Source organism: Drosophila yakuba, unplaced genomic scaffold (assembly GCF_016746365.2).
Source record: "Drosophila yakuba strain Tai18E2 unplaced genomic scaffold, Prin_Dyak_Tai18E2_2.1 Segkk57_quiver_pilon_scaf, whole genome shotgun sequence".
Taxonomy (NCBI): Eukaryota; Metazoa; Arthropoda; class Insecta; order Diptera; family Drosophilidae; genus Drosophila; species Drosophila yakuba.
In genome coordinates this window covers 245,841-265,306 of record NW_025048821.1, presented here as the reverse complement: position 1 = coordinate 265,306, position 19,466 = coordinate 245,841, and the positions used below count along the sequence as shown (strand labels likewise).

The window sequence follows — 19,466 nt, the reverse complement described above, 5'->3', positions numbered from 1 at the left end:
TTAGTCTTGTAAATTTTTCTCGATTTGCCAAAAATTTTTTGGCCACGCCCACTCTAACGCCCACAAACCGCCAAAAACTGTCAGTGTGAAAATTTCTCCTTTGCTCTTCCACCAGCTCAGATAGTCGGGGAATTCGACTATTGCGATCTCTATTGTTGTATATAGGTCAGTTGTAGCCCAAAAGTTTTGCAACACCAAATGCAGTTGTCCAAATCAGCAGTCTAAAGGAATGAAACCAAAGCTGCTGAGGCGTTGAGTCAGCGGTCCCACGTCATCTGCACAGCGGGCTTGCGACGGATGCAAAAGTACATGGTATGTATTCTGCCCAGCTCTCTTAGAAAATATTTAAAAAGCTTTAGTTGGTTTATACAAGACCCGCAAAGAATACAAACGGGTCCTGGCTATGAAACACAATAACGTGTGACAATAAAATAATAAAAGGAATAAATAATAAACAATAAAATAATAAAAGGAATAAATAATAAACAATAAAATAATAAAAGGAATAAATAATGAAATACCAAATAATAAATAGTACATAATACCTAATACTTAATACATCATACATAATAAGCAGCCGTAGTTCGAATTCGAACTACCCAAACGAGCCACGGACCACACTAAACCAGAAACCCAGCCACACTAAATAGGGTAAATCGATAGCACAAGCAAAATCGATAGAGCCAACCAATCCCTATATAAAGCGGGCGGCTGGCCTCTGGGAAGTCAGTCAGTGTTCGGCACCGATCGGATGGAAGTCATCAACCAAAAGCGACCAGCCAGCTCTACAGCAGGATCTCCCAGTGGCAAATATAATAAACCAGGATAGTAAGTGTTCATTCCTATTGCCTCTGCTGACTTAAGGGTCCAACAACAGGGGATCCTTCAATAGCACCACTGTCCTGAAACAAATAAATTTCCTGGACGATCCTGGCCGTCCCTGACTACCAGAGGCACGACAAAACGTCAGAGATGGCGCCCGAACAGGCTTATAGTGGTGATTACAGGGAAACCGACGCCGAGAGAGTGATGTCTAGTTGGGTATATATGGCAACAAAACCGGAACTAGCAGAATACGCAAGTGAATTCGGATTGGATTGGTCGGGAAAAAACGAGGACTTACGAAGAACACTGGCGGCTCTTTCAAAGAGCACGGACCACTCAGAAACGATAAGAAGGAAACTGACACTGCTAGCGGACAAATACAAGAAAGATAAAAGCCCCACCCGGATACCAGAAATCATAGTAACAGATGGGCGACGAAAAGAAGACAAAAATGGAGGGAAAGATGGAAACAGGAACAATCGATAGAGTGCGGAATTGGGGAATTAGATACCAAGGTACGACAAACCCGCTGGAATTTCTCGAGAAGATGGAACAATGGGCCACCGGATACGGACCCCGGCATGATCAGCTGGTCCAAACAATGTCATTCATACTGGAAGGAATCGCTATAGACTGGTGGAACACGACACCAACAAGGATCACCTCATGGGTACAACTGCGAACGGAGCTACTGGAGTACTTCCTGCACCGAGGTATGGAGAACAGTTGGAAACCCAGTTAGGCCAGTTGAGGCAACGAGAGACCGAACCAGTAAGGGAGTACGCGATGAACCTGAGGAAGCTCATGAGGTTCACAAAGCTCACAGAGACGGAAAAACTCGACTGGGTGTACAAAAACTGTAGGAGCTAACTGAAACTGTACACAAGGAGAAACGGATTAATAACGCTAACAGAATTCCTTAAGCTAGCCGAGGAAGTAGAGGAACTGGGTCGGGAAATGGAGGAGGCCTGAGCGAATAAAGCTGGCAACTCAGGCAAGGAGAATAGGTCCAGCGGCAGGCGAACACCTAATCTCCGATGGCTACCAGATAATAGCACGCTTCGGAATCGCGAATAGGAGCGCCAAAGGCATGGTAGACACCGGACCATCAAGAAGCGCGATGAGTAGAAACATGTTCCGAGATTTAAAGAACCAAGGAAGCAGTGTGAGGGCAGAAATATCGCTGGCGGACGGATCACGACAATATGCGATTGGAGGGTTCTCGTCGAAAGTCGAGTTTGGAGGGCAAGTGTTTAATACAACATTCATGATCATTCCCAACGTAGAAGGAGGAATCCTCCAAGAATGGATTTTCTGGCAGGGGCAGAAAGCGTGCTGAGGTGTGGCGGACTAGAGCTGGATAAAAGAAGGACCGGAGACGAAAGGATAAATGAGAAAGGAAACACAAAAGAGACTACAAAGCCAGGGGAACCGTCGGAGGAGAAGATCAATACATTCCTGGAGGAGAACAAGCGGATATTTGAGACAATGGAAGGAGTCAGTACCGCAGCAACGCACAAAATATACCTCAAAGACGACAAACCCATTAAACATAGGTATTATCCGCGAAACCCAAAACAACAGGCTATAATTAACGAACAAGTAGTCGAATTACTCAGCCTGGGTCTGATCCATACAGTGCATCAGTAGTGCTGGTAAGGAAAAAGAATAACGAATGGAGAATGTGCATCGACTACAGGCTATTAAACGACCGGACAGAGAAGGATGCATACCCGGTACCACGCATGAACTTTATCCTCGACCAGCTAAGGGAAGCCAAATTTATAAGCACCATCGACTTAAAATTGGGCTACTGGCAATTCCTAGTGGAGCAGAAGAGTAGACAATATACGGCGTTTACGGTACCAGGGCGAGGACTGTTCGAATGGACGGTGATGCCATTCGGACTGACGCATTGGATGAAAAACATTTAAAAAACAAGAGAGAACGCTATAGTCGAGTTCCCCGACTATCTGATACCCGTTACTCAGCTAGTGTAAGTGCGAAGGACAGTTTTTGGCGGTTTGTGGGCGTTAGAGTGGGCGTGGCCAAAAGTTTTTTGGCGAATAGATAGAAATTTGCAAGACTAATACAAAAATGAAAAAATATCAAAACATTTTTCAAAAGTGTGGGCGTGGCAGCTTTGGGCGATTTGTGGGCGTTAGAGTGGGCGTGGCAAAAAGTGTTTTTGCAAATCGATAGAAATTTTCAAGACCAATACAAAAATGAAAAAATATTAAATTATTTTACAAAAGTGTGGGCGTGGCAGTTTTGGGCGGTTTGTGGGCGTTAGCGTGGGCGTGGCAAAAAGTTTTTTTGCAAATCGATAGAAAATTACAAGACCAATACAAAAATGAAAAAATATTAAAACATTTTTCAAAAGTGTGGGCGTCGCAGTTTTGGGCGGTTCGTGGGCGTTAGAGTGGGCGTGGCAACATGAATCGACATGTTGAATCGACAACATGAATTTGCGCTGCGTCTATGTCTCTGGAGTCTGTATGCTTAATCTCAACTTTCTAGCTTGTGTAGTTCCTGAGATCTCGACGTTCATACGGACAGACAGACGGACAGACGGTCGGACAGACGGGCGGACAGACGGACATGGCCAAATCGACTCGGCTATTGATCCTGATCAGGAATATATATACTTTATATGATCGGAAACGCGTCCTTCTGCCTGTTACATACTTTTCAACGAATCTAGTATACCCTTTTACTCTACGAGTAACGGGTATATTGATTTGAAAGGGTGGGCGTCACAGTTCTGGGCGTCCTCTTTGATCAGCTCGAACTAAAATTCTTGCTACTTTTTTTTATATGCTATTATTAATATGCTATTTATGAACTTTTGCGCACTCTTTGAACGCTGCCGATGAAAGAGTACTGAGGAACACGAAGGAACATTTCGTCAAAATAATTGTGGCTACCAGTGTAAGTTAACAACTAAGGGAGCGCTCAATATATTTGAGTCAGCAGCAATATAGTTTACGTTCATAATGCCCTAGTAACTAAGTACCTTCATACAAACAATGCTAATACGCCCCAACTGAGTTCAGCCCTCCGCGCTAAGAACGGTCAGCAGCGGCAATCGGACACCCAGTAACCGGGGTACCGAATTGCGCTGCATAAATGCTGAGTCTGCTTGCCGACCATGGGTTTATGGCGTGATGTATTGGAGCTAGACTATATTTATATTTTCTCGATTTTTTGTATTCAGTTTTAAGCTAGCACTTTAACAATAAAGAACAGCTACTCCGGCACTTGGCCGTAAAATACCATTTGTTTATATTGAACATTCTCGCTAAGCCAAAAGGCCAGCGATCGACCAAGGGGGCAAGGTCACGCCCTTCATCATAATCAACGTAAGAAGTCATCACTCTCTGGCCTAGCAGCCGGACACACCGAGGACTCAGGAAGAAGACATTCCCAGCGTCTGGAGTTGCAGAAAACATCCGGGCTGGGGGAATAAGCTAATTTGTATGGCTGTAACTTGACTTAGCTGCTATGAGCTGAAGCCGCACAGTGGCTCAAAAGATACAGATACTATACAAAAATCAAATTTTTGATGACAACGGATCGCTGCATTCGACAGGTAAAAGTTCAAAAGGGTTGAATCCAAAAATTTTCAAAAAGCAAGGTAGAATAAATGTATAATATTCTTTGCACGTGCAGGCATACCTGTTTTACCGAAGTACTAATTTTCACATATTTTTCAACTTTGATGGAAAAAAGAAAGCGATCTTACACCGACTTATGGGTTTGGCGTATGAGGTGTTGTTCTTGAATATGTTCTTTATCATATTCAAAAGAGATCGGGTCCCCCGACGTCCCACCCCAAATTTCCAAGGCAAAAGATACTTTCAACTCAGCGTAAAAAACGCGCGGCTTAGAGCAAATTGTGCTGTGGCGGGCATACATTTTTTCCTGGAGCTGGACGACAAAACTATTTCGGACGGAAATATGTTCATGGCGTCCGTTGTCCTCCTTCGACTCAGAAGTGACGGTTCTGACTACTGGAAAAATCCTCGGCCTTCTTCGGTGCATTACTGGCGCTCCATCTTTTTCAAGTATGCAAAACAAACCCGAACATTGATTAAGGATACTGTGACTGATATTGAGGGCCAAATTTCTGAAATAAACCCCATGGAATATAGGACTAGAAATGAAGGACCATCAAGGTACAATATTAATTTGCCCTTACAATAGTTGATGGAAAAGTTCTTAAAGTACTGACGGACACTAAGTCAACATGGAAGTGTGCCATCTGCCATAAAAAGAAAAAGGATTTCAATAGCGTGGACGACTTGATCAAGGATCAGCATAACTTGCAGCACGGTATTTCGCCCTTGCATTGCAGGCTAAGGACTTTGGAGTTCATTTTGAAACTGGCTTACTAACTTCCAAGAGGTAATGAACATTTTAATAAGGGCATCATATCAAAGGAAAAAGAAGCGATCAGGAAGCAAAAAGATACAGGACGAAATTAAAGAACAGCGAGGACTAAAGGTAGACTGCCCAAAACTTTACGGGAATACCAACGATGGGAATACCTCCAGAGCATTTTATCACCATCACAAGGAAGTTGCTGAAATTACTGAAGTATGCCAACCCATAATTGAAAGATTGGGTGTGATCTCGAACGCAGTAAATTGCAGAGAAAGCGTGAATGCTGAAGAATTCGGAAAATATGCTGAGGGGACATCACACCTGCTGGAGGCTACCTATCCCGATAAGAAGATGACGCCCACGGTTCACAAAATGCTTGGCCACGGAAAGGATCTAATTGAGTACCAAAGTTTGCCAATTGGTGAATTATCCGAGGAAGCCCAAGAAGCCAAGAACAAGGAATACAAGAAATTCAGGTACTCCAACCTATTAAAATTTCAAGGACGAAACCAAGTGCGGATCTATTTTGTATGTTGGCGGCATCTTCTAATCCTTTTCTGGCTTCGTAAAGAGGCACTAGATATAATACTAAATATGTAAATTATAGTTATGGTCCAGATTGTTCTGTTTTATTAAATATTGTAGAATAAGATGCATTATTTGCAAAAAAAAGGTAGATAAAAAATTGACAAAATAAAAAAAGTTTAAATTTTTTTATTTTGTGTTTTTAAAATATTAAATATGTAGCATTCAGAGAAAACAAATGAATTTGTCGAAACTGGATAAAAATTGAGAAAACTGCCTCAAAAAACATTAATTTTCGAGTATAAAATTTACTTTTTATCACACCATATTACTATATGCCCACTTAATCGGAAGGTACTAAAATTACCTTTCAACTGTGTGCCATTGGACTGATATTTCCCAAATATTTCGGCTGACAAGTCCAAACTGACATATAATAATAATACCAATCTGTAACTACGATACAAATACAAATTTTCTTCTTCGCGTGCTTTATTATTCGCTAAAAAGAATATGCTGCTGTTAAAAAATCAATATAATAATAAATCATACTCCTAAGTAACTGGAAGTGCAAATAAGCTTAGCCTATCAAATTCAAAAAAAAAGTTTGCCTTTTTTATATATTTTATTTTGAATATATTTTATTTCAAAATTCATGAAATTAACTTTCTTAACTACTATTTTTTTATTGCAGGCTTATCAAATCACTACACTTATTCGAGAATACTCTGAAGCTGCAAAGGATATGTATGTTTCTTGATCTTTACGTGTTACGCCCAAGAGAGTTATTATGGGAGTCCAAAATTAGAATATTTTCTATCAGCTTACTCAAAACCAACTGCTAAAACAATGCGATGGCCATGTCCGTCTGTCCGTACAAAAGCTAGAAAGTTAAGATTAAGCATACAGAGAGACATAGACAAAACTGCCAAGTCCAAACTTTTGAAAAATGTTTTGATATTTTTTAAATTTTGCATTAGTCTTGCAAGTTTTTATCGATTTGCAGAATAACGTATTGCAACGCCCACTGTAACACTTTTGAAAATGTTGTTTATATTTTTTCACATTTTTGTTAGTCTTGTAAATTTTTCTCGATTTGCCAAAAATTTTTTGGCCACGCCCACTCTAACGCCCACAAACCGCCAAAAACTGTCAGTGTGAAAATTTCTCCTTTGCTCTTCCACCAGCTCAGATAGTCGGGGAATTCGACTATTGCGATCTCTATTGTTGTATATAGGTCAGTTGTAGCCCAAAAGTTTTGCAACACCAAATGCACTTGTCCAAATCAGCAGTCTAAAGGAATGAAACCAAAGCTGCTGAGGCGTTGAGTCAGCGGTCCCACGTCATCTGCACAGCGGGCTTGCGACGGATGCAAAAGTACATGGTATGTATTCTGCCCAGCTCTCTTAGAAAATATTTAAAAAGCTTTAGTTGGTTTATACAAGACCCGCAAAGAATACAAACGGGTCCTGACTATGAAACACAATAACGTGTGACAATAAAATAATAAAAGGAATAAATAATAAACAATAAAATAATAAAAGGAATAAAAGGAATAAATAATAAACAATAAAATAATAAAAGGAATAAATAATGAAATACCAAATAATATATAGTACATAATACCTAATACTTAATACATCATACATAATAAGCAGCCGTAGTTCGAACTCGAACTACCCAAACGAGCCACGGACCACACTAAACCAGAAACCCAGCCACACTAAATAGGGTAAATCGATAGCACAAGCAAATTCGATAGAGCCAACCAATCCCTATATAAAGCGGGCGGCTGGCCTCTGGGAAGTCAGTCAGTGTTCGGCACCGATCGGATGGAAGTCATCAACCAAAAGCGACCAGCCAGCTCTACAGCAGGATCTCCCAGTGGCAAATATAATAAACCAGGATAGTAAGTGTTCATTCCTATTGCCTCTGCTGACTTAAGGGTCCAACAACAGGGGATCCTTCAATAGCACCACTGTCCTGAAACAAATAAATTTCCTGGACGACCCTGACTACCAGAGGCACGACAGAACGTCAGAGGTGGCGCCCGAACAGGCTTATAGTGGTGATTACAGGGAAACCGACGCCGAGAGAGTGATGTCTAGTTGGGTATATATGGCAACAAAACCGGAACTAGCAGAATACGCAAGAGAATTCGGATTGGATTGGTCGGGAAAAAACGAGGACTTACGAAGAACATTGGCGGCTCTTTCAATGCGCAGGGACCACTCAGAAACGATAAGAAGGAAGCTGACACTGCTAGCGGACAAATACAAGAAAGACAAAAGCCCCACCCGGATACCAGAAATCATAGTAACAGAGATAAGCTCGAGGATGGGCGACGAATAGGAGACAAAAATGGAGGGAAAGATGGAAACAGGAACAATCGATAGAGTGCGGAATTGGGGAATTAGATACAAAGGTACGACAAACCCGCTGGAATTCCTCGAGAAGATGGAACAATGGGCCACCGGATACGGACCCCGGCATGATCAGCTGGTCCAAACAATGTCATTCATACTGGAGGGAATCGCTATAGACTGGTGGAACACGACACCAACAAGGATCACCTCATGGGTACAACTACGAACGGAACTACTGGAGTACTTCCTTCACCGAGGTATGGAGAACAGTTGGAAACCCAGTTAGGCCAGTTGAGGCAACGAGAGAACGAACCAGTAAGGGAGTACGCGACGAACCTGAGGAAGCTCATGAGGTTCACAAAGCTCACAGAGACGGAAAAACTCGACTGGGTGTACAAAAACTGTAGGAGCTAACTGAAACTGTACACAAGGAGAAACGGATTAATAACGCTAACAGAATTCCTTAAGCTAGCCGAGGAAGTAGAGGAAATCGAGCAAACGGCAGAGTGCTGCCGAACTGGGTCGGGAAACGGAGGAGGCCTGAGCGAATAGCGCCAAAGGCATGGTAGACACCGGAGCATCAAAAAGCGCGATGAGTAGAAATATGTTCCGAGATTTAAAGAACCAAGGAAGCAGTGTGAGGGCAGAAATATCGCTGGCGAACGGATCACGACAAAATGCGATTGGAGGGTTCTCGTCGAAAGTCGAGTTTGGAGGGCAAGTGTTTAATACAACATACATCATTCCCAACGTAGAAGGAGGAATCCTCCAAGAATGGATTTTCTGGCCGGGGCAGAAAGCGTGCTGAGGTGTGGCGGACTAGAGCTGGATAAAAGAAGGACCGGAGACGAAAGGATAAATGAGAAAGGAAACACAAGAGAGACGACAAAGCCAGGGGAACCGTCTTAGGAGAAGATCAATACATTCCTGGAGGAGAACAAGCGGATATATTAGAGACAATGGAAGGAGTCAGTACCGCAGCGACGCACAAAATATACCTCAAAGACGACAAACCCATTAAACATAGGTATTATCCGCGAAACCCAAAACAACAGGCTATAATTAACGAACAAGTAGTCGAATTACTCAGCCTGGGTCTGATCCATACAGTGCATCAGTGGTGCTGGTAAGGAAAAAGAATAACGAATGGAGAATGTGCATCGACTACAGGCTATTGAACGACCGGACAGAGAAGGATGCATACCCGGTACCACGCATGAACATCATCCTCGACCAGCTAATTGAAGCCAAATTTATAAGCACCATCGACTTAAAATTGGGCTACTGGCAATTCCTAGTGGATCAGAAGAGTAGCCAATATACGGCGTTTACGGTACCAGGGCGAGGACTCTTCCAATGGAGGGTGATGCCATTCGGACTGACCACAGCATCGGCGACGTTTCGAAGCAAAAACATTTAAAAAATGATTTGAAAGGGTGGGCGTCACAGTTCTGGGCGTCCTCTTTGATCAGCTTGAACTAAAATGCTTGCTACTTTTTTTTATATGCTATTATTAATATGCTATTTATGAACTTTTGCGCACTCTTTGAACGCTGCTGATGAAAGAGTACTGAGGAACATTTCGTCAAAATAATTGTGGCTACCAGTGTAAGTTAACAACTAATGGAGCGCTCAATATATTTGAGTCAGCAGCAATATAGTTTACGTTCATAATGCCCTAGCAACTAAGTACCTTCATACAAACAATGCTAATACGCCCCAACTGAGTTCAGCCCTCCGCGCTAAGAACGGTCAGCAGCGGCAATCGGACACCCAGTAACCGGGGTACCGAATTGCGCTGCATAAATGCTGAGTCTGCTTGCCGACCATGGGTTTATGGCGTGATTCGATTCTTTGTATTCAGTTTTAAGCTAGCACTTTAACAATAAAGAACAGCTACTCCGGCACTTGGCCGTAAAATACCATTTGTTTATATTGAACATTCTCGCTGAGCCAAAAGGCTGTTAATGACAACGGATCGCTGCATTCGACAGGTAAAAGTTCAAAAGGGTTGAATCCAAAAATGTTCAAAAAGCAAGGTAGAATAAATGTATAATATTCTTTGCACGTGCAGGCATACCTGTTTTACCAAAGTACTAATTTTCACATATTTATACCCGTTACTCGTAGAGTAAACGGGTATACTAGATTCGTTGAAAAGTATGTAACAGGCAGAAGGAAGCGTTTCCGACCATATAAAGTATATATATTCTTGATCAGGATCTATAGCCAAGTCGATCTGGCCATGTCCGTCTGTCCGTCCGTCCGTCCGTCTGTCCGTCTGTCCGTCCGTCCGTCTGTCCGTCTGTCTGTCCGTATGAACGTCGAGATCTCAGAAACTACAAAAGCTAGAAAGTTGAGATTAGGCATACAGACTCCCAAGACATAGAAGCAGCGCAATTTTGCCTATTCATGTTGCCACGCCCACTCTAACGCCCACAAACCGCCCAAAACTGCCACGGCAACACTTTTGAAAAATGTTTTAATATTTTTTAATTTTTGTATTGGTCTTCTAAATTTCTATCGATTTGCCAAAAAACTTTTTGCCACGCCCACTCTAACGCCCACAAACCGCCCAAAGCTGCCACGCCCACACTTTTGAAAAATGTTTTGATATTTTTTCATTTTTGTATTAGTCTTGTAAATTTCTATCGATTTGCAAAAAAACTTTTTGCCACGCCCACCCTAACGCCCACAAATTTCAGTGTTTAAGACTCTCCTTCGTACTTCCACCAGCTGAGTAACGGGTATCAGCGACTATAGCGTTCTCTCTTGTTTTCAACTTTGATGGAAAAAAGAAAGCGATCTTACACCGACTTATGGGTTTGGCGTATGAGGTGTTGTTCTTGAATATGTTCTTTATCATATTCAAAAGAGATCGGGTCCCCCGACGTCCCACCCCAAATTTCCAAGGCAAAAGATACTTTCAACTCAGCGTAAAAAACGCGCGGCTTAGAGCAAATTGTGCTGTGGCGGGCATACATTTTTTCCTGGAGCTGGACGACAAAACTATTTCGGACGGAAATATGTTCATGGCGTCCGTTGTCCCCCTTCGACTCAGAAGTGACGGTTCTGACTACTGGAAAAATCCGCGGCCTTCTTCGGTGCATTAGTGGCGCTCCATCTTTTTCAAGTATGCTAAACAAACCCGAACATTGATTAAGGATACTGTGACTGACACTGAGGGCCAAATTTCTGAAATAAACCCCATTGAATATAGGACTAGGAAATGAAGGGCCATCAAGGTACAATATGAATTTGCCCTTACAATGGTTGATGGAAAAGTTCTCAAAGTACTGACGGACACTAAGTCAACATGGAAGTGTGCCATCTGCCATAAAAAGAAAAAGGATTTCAAAAGCGTGGACGACTTGATCAAGGATCAGCATAACTTGCAGCACGGTATTTCGCCCTTGCATTGCAGGCTAAGGACTTTGGAGTTCATTTTGAAACTGGCTTACTAACTTCCAAGAAATAATGAACATTTTAATGAGGGCATCATATCAAAGGAAAAAGAAGCGATCAGGAAGCAAAAAGATACAGGACGAAATTAAAGAACAGCGAGGACTAAAGGTAGACTGCCCAAAACTTTACGGAAATACCAACGATGGGAATACCTCCAGAGCATTTTATCACCATCACAAGGAAGTTGCTGAAATTACTGAAGTATGCCAACCCATAATTGAAAGATTGGGTGTGATCTCGAACGCAGTAAATTGCAGAGAAAGCGTGAATGCTGAAGAATTCGGAAAATATGCTGAGGGGACATCACACCTGCTGGAGGCTACCTATCCCGATAAGAAGATGACGCCCACGGTTCACAAAATGCTTGGCCACGTAAAGGATCTAATTGAGTACCAAAGTTTGCCAATTGGTGAATTATCCGAGGAAGCCCAAGAAGCCAAGAACAAGGAATACAAGAAATTCAGGTACTCCAACCTATTAAAATTTCAAGGACGAAACCAAGTGCGGATCTATTTTGTATGTTGGCGGCATCTTCTAATCCTTTTCTGGCTTCGTTAAGAGGCACTAGATATAATACTAAATATGTAAATTATAGTTATGGTCCAGATTGTTCTGTATTATTAAATATTGTAGAATAAGATGCATTATTTAAAAAAAAAAAAAAGGTAAAAATAGATCAAAAATTGAAATTAAATTTTTTTATTTTGTGTTTTTAAAATATTAAATATGTAGCCTTTTCAGAGAAAACAAATGAATTTGTCGAAACTGGATAAAAATTGAGAAAACTGCCTCAAAAAACATTAATTTTCGAGTATAAAATTTACTTTTTATCACACCATATTACTATATGCCCACTTAATCGGAAGGTACTAAAATTACCTTTCAAAGTTTACTTTTTTTATAGTATTCAATATATTTTATTTCAAAATTCATGAAATTAACTTTCTTAATTACTATTTTTTTTATTGCAGGCTTATCAAATCACTACACTTATTCGAGAATACTCTGAAGCTGCAAAGGATATGTATTTTTCTTGATCTTTACGTGTTACGCCCAAGAGAGTTATTATGGGAGTCCAAAATTGGAATATTTGCTATCAGCTCACTCAAAACCAACTGCTAAAACAATGCGATGACCATGTCCGTCTGTCCGTATGAACGTCGAGATCTCATGAACTACAAAAGCTAGAAAGTTAAGATTAAGCATACAGAGAGACATAGACAAAACTGCCAAGTCCAAACTTTTGAAAAATGTTTTGATATTTTTTAAATTTTGCATTAGTCTTGCAAGTTTCTATCGATTTGCAGAATAACGTATTGCAACGCCCACTGTAACACTTTTGAAAATGCTGTTTATATTTTTTCACAGTTTTATTAGCCTTGTAAATTTTTCTCGATTTGCCAAAAATTTTTTGGCCACGCCCACTCTAACGCCCACAAACCGCCAAAAACTGTCAGTGTGAAAATTTCTCCTTTGCTCTTCCACCAGCTCAGATAGTCGGGGAATTCGACTATTGCGATCTCTATTGTTGTATATAGGTCAGTTGTAGCCCAAAAGTTTTGCAACACCAAATGCAGTTATCCAAATCAGCAGTCTAAAGGAATGAAACCAAAGCTGCTGAGGCGTTGAGTCAGCGGTCCCACGTCATCTGCACAGCGGGCTTGCGACGGATGCAAAAATACATGGTATGTATTCTGCCCAGCTCTCTTAGAAAATATTTAAAAAGCTTTAGTTGGTTTATACAAGACCCGCAAAGAATACAAACGGGTCCTGGCTATGAAATACAATAACGTGTGACAATAAAATTATAAAAGGAATAAATAATAAACAATAAAATAATAAATGGAATAAATAATGAAATAACAAATAATAAATAGTACATAATACCTAATACTTAATACATCATACATAATAACCAGCCCTAGTTCGAATTCGCGCCCAAACGAGCCACGGACTAAACCAGAAACCCAGCCACACAGAATCGGGTAAATCGATAGCACAAGCAAAATCGATGAGCCAACAAATCCCTATATAAAGCGGGCGGCTGGCCTCTGGGAAGTCAGTCAGTGTTCGGCAGCGATCGGATGGAAGTCATCAACCAAAAGCGATCAGTCAGCTCTACAGCAGGATCTCCCAGTGGCAAATATAATAAACCAAGATAGTAAGTGTTCATTCCTATTGCCTCTGCTGACTTAAAGGTCCAACAACAGGGGATCCTTCAATAGCACCAGTGTCCTGAAACAAATAAATTTCCTGGACGACCCTGGCCGTCCCTGACTACCAGAGGCACGACAGAACGTCAGAGGTGGCGCCCGAACAGGCTTATAGTGGTGATTACAGGGAAACCGACGCCGAGAGAGTGATGTCTAGTTGGGTATATATGGCAACAAAACCCGAACTAGCAGAATACGCAAGTGAATTCGGAATGGATTGGTCGGGAAAAAACGAGGAGTTACGAAGAACATTGGCGGCTCTTTCAAAGAGCACGGTCCACTCAGAAACGATAAGAAGGAAGCTGACACTGCTAGCGGACAAATACAAGAAAGACAAAAGCCCCACCCGGATACCAGAAATCATAGTAACAGAGATAAGCTCGAGGATGGGCGACGAAAAGGAGACAAAAATGAAGGGAAAGATGGAAACAGGAACAATCGATAGAGTGTGGAATTGGGGAATTAGATACCAAGGTACGACAAACCCGCTGGAATTCCTCGAGAAGATGGAACAATGGGCCACCGGATACGGACCCCGGCATGATCAGCTGGTCCAAACAATGTCATTCATACTGGAAGGAATCGCTATAGACTGGTGGAACACGACACCAACAAGGATCACCTCATGGGTACAACTGCGAACGGAGCTACTGGAGTACTTCCTGCACCGAGGTATGGAGAACAGTTGGAAACCCAGTTAGGCCAGTTGAGGCAACGAGAGAACGAACCAGTAAGGGAGTACGCGATGAACCTGAGGAAGCTCATGAGGTTCACAAAGCTCACAGAGACGGAAAAACTCGACTGGGTGTACAAAAACTGTAGGAGCTAACTTAAACTGTACACAAGGAGAAACGGATTAACAACGCTAACAGAATTCCTTAAGCTAGCCGAGGAAGTAGACGAAATCGAGCAAACGGCAGAGTGCTGCCGAACTGGGTCAGGAAACGGAGGAGGCCTGAGCGAATAAAGCTGGCCACTCAGGCAAGGAGGATAGGTCCAGCGGCATGCGAACACCTAATCTGCGATGGCTACCAGATAATAGCACGCTTCGGAATCGCGAATAGGAGCGCCAAAGGCATGGTAGACACCGGACCATCAAGAAGCGCGATGAGTAGAAACATGTTCCGAGATTTAAAGAACCAAGGAAGATGGAGCAGTGTGAGGGCAGAAATATGCTGGCGGACGGATCACGACAAAATGCGATTGGAGGGTTCTCGGCGAAAGTCGAGTTTGGAGGGCAAGTGTTTGATACAACATTCATGATCATTCCCAACGTAGAAGGAGGAATCCTCCAAGAATTGATTTTCTGGCAGGGGCAGAAAGCGTGCTGAGGTGTGGCGGACTGGATAAAAGAAGGACCGGAGACGAAAGGATAAATGAGAAAGGAAACACAAGAGAGACGACAAAGCCAGGGGAACCGTCCGAGGAGAACAAGCGGATATTAGAGACAATGGAAGGAGTCAGTACCGCAGCAACGCACAAAATATACCTCAAAGACGACAAACCCATTAAAAAGAGGTATTATCCGCGAAACCCAAAAAAACAGGCTATAATTAACGAACAAGTAGACGAAATTCTCAACCTGGGTCTGATCCATACAGTGCATCAGTGGCGCTGGTAAAGAAAACGAATAACGAATGGAGAATGTGCATCGACTACAGGCTATTGAACGAGCGGACAGAGAAGGATGAATACCCGGTACCACGCATGAACTTCATCCTCGACCAGCCATCGCACCATCGACTTAAAATTGGGCTACTGGCAATTCCTAGTGGAGCAGAAGAGTAGACAATATACGGCGTTTACGGTACCAGGGCGAGGACTCTTCCAATGGACGGTGATGCCATTCGGACTGACCACAGCATCGGCGACGTTTCAAAGCAAAAACATTTAAAAAATGATTTGAAAGGGTGGGCGTCACAGTTCTGGGCGTCCTCTTTGATCAGCTTGAACTAAAATGCTTGCTACTTTTTTTTATATGCTATTATTAATATGCTATTTATGAACTTTTGCGTACTCTTTGAACGCTGCTGATGAAAGAGTACTGAGGAACACGAAGGAACATTTCGTCAAAATAATTGTGCCTACCAGTGTAAGTTAACAACTAATGGAGCGCTTAATATATTTGAATCAGCAGCAATATAGTTTACGTTCATAATGTCCTAGCAACTAAGTACCTTCATACAAACAATGCTAATACGCCCCAACTGAGTTCAGCCCTCCGCGCTAAGAACGGTCAGCAGCGGCAATCGGACACCCAGTAACCGGGGTACCGAATTGCGCTGCATAAATGCTGAGTCTGCTTGCCGACCATGGGTTTATGGCGTGATTCGATTCTTTGTATTCAGTTTTAAACTAGCACTTTAACAATAAAGAACAGCTACTCCGGCACTTGGCCGTAAAATACCATTTGTTTATATTGAACATTCTCGCTGAGCCAAAAGGCCAGCGATCGACCAGGGGGCAAGGTCACGCCCTCCATCATAATCAACGTAAGAAGTCATCATTCTCTGGCCTAGCAGCCGGACACACCGAGGACTCAGGAAGAAGACATTCCCAGCGTCTGGAGTTGCAGAAAACATCCGGGCTGGGGGAATAAGCTAATTTGTATGGCTGTAACTTGACTTAGCTGCTATGAGCTGAAGCCGCACAGTGGCGCAAAAGATCAAAAATCAAATTTTTGATGACAACGGATCGCTGCATTCGACAGGTAAAAGTTCAAAAGGGTTGAATCCAAAAATTTTCAAAAAGCAAGGTAGAATAAATGTATAATATTCTTTGCACGTGCAGGCATACCTGTTTTACCGAAGTACTAATTTTCACATATTTTTTAACTTTGATGGAAAAAAGAAAGCGATCTTACACCGACTTATGGGTTTGGCGTATGAGGTGTTGTTCTTGAATATGTTCTTTATCATATTCAAAAGAGATCGGGTCCCCCGACGTCCCACCCCAAATTTCCAAGGCAAAAGATACTTTCAACTCAGCGTAAAAAACGCGCGGCTTAGAGCAAATTGTGCTGTGGCGGGCATACATTTTTTCCTGGAGCTGGACGACAAAACTATTTCGGACGGAAATATGTTCATGGCGTCCGTTGTCCCCCTTCGACTCAGAAGTGACGGTTCTGACTACTGGAAAAATCCGCGGCCTTCTTCGGTGCATTAGTGGCGCTCCATCTTTTTCAAGTATGCTAAACAAACCCGAACATTGATTAAGGATACTGTGACTGACACTGAGGGCCAAATTTCTGAAATAAACCCCATTGAATATAGGACTAGGAAATGAAGGGCCATCAAGGTACAATATGAATTTGCCCTTACAATGGTTGATGGAAAAGTTCTCAAAGTACTGACGGACACAAAGTCAACATGGAAGTGTGCCATCTGCCATAAAAAGAAAAAGGATTTCAAAAGCGTGGACGACTTGATCAAGGATCAGCATAACTTGCAGCACGGTATTTCGCCCTTGCATTGCAGGCTAAGGACTTTGGAGTTCATTTTGAAACTGGCTTACTAACTTCCAAGAAATAATGAACATTTTAATGAGGGCATCATATCAAAGGAAAAAGAAGCGATCAGGAAGCAAAAAGATACAGGACGAAATTAAAGAACAGCGAGGACTAAAGGTAGACTGCCCAAAACTTTACGGAAATACCAACGATGGGAATACCTCCAGAGCATTTTATCACCATCACAAGGAAGTTGCTGAAATTACTGAAGTATGCCAACCCATAATTGAAAGATTGGGTGTGATCTCGAACGCAGTAAATTGCAGAGAAAGCGTGAATGCTGAAGAATTCGGAAAATATGCTGAGGGGACATCACACCTGCTGGAGGCTACCTATCCCGATAAGAAGATGACGCCCACGGTTCACAAAATGCTTGGCCACGTAAAGGATCTAATTGAGTACCAAAGTTTGCCAATTGGTGAATTATCCGAGGAAGCCCAAGAAGCCAAGAACAAGGAATACAAGAAATTCAGGTACTCCAACCTATTAAAATTTCAAGGACGAAACCAAGTGCGGATCTATTTTGTATGTTGGCGGCATCTTCTAATCCTTTTCTGGCTTCGTTAAGAGGCACTAGATATAATACTAAATATGTAAATTATAGTTATGGTCCAGATTGTTCTGTTTTATTAAATATTGTAGAATAAGATGCATTATTTGTAAAAAAAATTGACCAAATAAAAAAAGTTTTTTTTTTAATTTTTTTATTTTGTGTTTTTAAAATATTAAATATGTACCATATTAGCATTTTCAGAGAAAACAAATGAATTTGTCGAAACTGGATAAAAATTGAGAAAACTGCCTCAAAAAAAATTATTTTTCGAGTATAAAATTTACTTTTTGTCATATGCCCACTTAATCGGAAGGTACTTAAATTACCTTTCAACTGTGAGCCATTGGACTGATATTTCCCAAATATTTCGGCTGACGAGTCCAAATTGACATATATGGTAATAATAATACCAATCTGTAACAACGATACAAATACAAATTTTCGTCTTCGCGTGCTTTATTATTCGCTAGAAAGAATATGCTGCTGTTAAAAAATCAATATAATAATAAATCATACTCGTAAGTAACTGGAAATGCAAACAATAAGCTTAGCCTATCAAATTCAAAAAAAAAGTTTGCTTTTTTTATAGTATTCAATATATTTTATTTCAAAATCATGAAATTAACTTTCTAACTTTTTTTATTGCAGGCTTATCAAATCACTACACTTATTCGGGAATACTCTGAAGCTGCAAAGGACATAAAATAAATAAATCATATAACCACGAAAACAGAATTTATTTAAAATCATTTAAACCTTCTATTTCATCAGCTAGTAATTTAAAAAAAAATAGATAAATGCAAATGTATGGTTTCGGTACAACTATTTCTGAATAAATCATTTAAAATGTTTTCAAAATCACTATGATAATGTCAACAGCGCATAATATGGATATGTATATTTATTGATCTTTACGTGTTACTCCCAACAGAGTTATTCTGGAAGTCCAAAATTGGAATATTTGCTATCAGCTCACTCAAAACCAACTGCTAAAACAATGCGATCTGTCCGTATGAACGTCGAGATCTCATGAACTACATAATCTAGAAAGTTAAGATTAAGCATACAGAGAGACATAGGCAAAACTGCCAAGTCCAAGTGCATTAGTCTTGCAAGTTTCTATCGATTTGCAGAATAACGTATTGCAACGCCCACTCTAACACTTTTGAAAATGCTGTTTATATTTTTTCACAGTTTTATTAGCCTTGTAAATTTTTCTCGATTTGCCAAAAATTTTTTGGCCACGCCCACAAACCGCCAAAAACTGTCGGTGTGAAAATTCCTCCATTGCTCTTCCACCAGCTCAGATAGTCGGGGAACTCGACTATTGCGTTCTCTATTGTTGTATATAGGTCAGATGTAGCCCAAAAGTTTTGCAACACCAAATGCAGTTGTCCAAATCAGCAGTCTACCAAAGGCATCAGTGCGATGCCGGTGCAGCCACGAGCGGCGGAGATACAACTCCGACCCGTCAATTTAAGAACGGCAGGCATCACACCTCCAGTCCCGTGCACCGGAGAAACCACAGCCGCCGGAGACAACGCCCAGAAGTGTCTGTGAATATATGTACATCCCCTGATCGAGACGTATTGGAGCTCCACATGGAACCAAAGGAGCTAGGCTGG

At 41.6% G+C, this 19,466-nt stretch overlaps 1 long non-coding RNA gene across 8 annotated transcripts; it reads left to right on the top strand.

Moving 5' to 3' along the window:
- Nucleotides 1-9: 9 nt before the first annotated feature.
- On the top strand, nucleotides 10-18,724 carry LOC120322322. 8 transcript variants are annotated; one of them, XR_005562101.2, is made up of 6 exons: nucleotides 10-312; nucleotides 6,431-6,483; nucleotides 6,974-7,120; nucleotides 12,539-12,591; nucleotides 13,061-13,252; nucleotides 18,490-18,724. It is a non-coding gene; the product is annotated as an uncharacterized LOC120322322 (long non-coding RNA). The 8 variants fall into 8 exon arrangements; XR_005562097.2 differs by having other exon boundaries at nucleotides 6,929-7,120; XR_005562099.2 differs by having other exon boundaries at nucleotides 6,924-7,120.
- The last annotated feature ends 742 nt before the right edge of the window (nucleotides 18,725-19,466 follow it).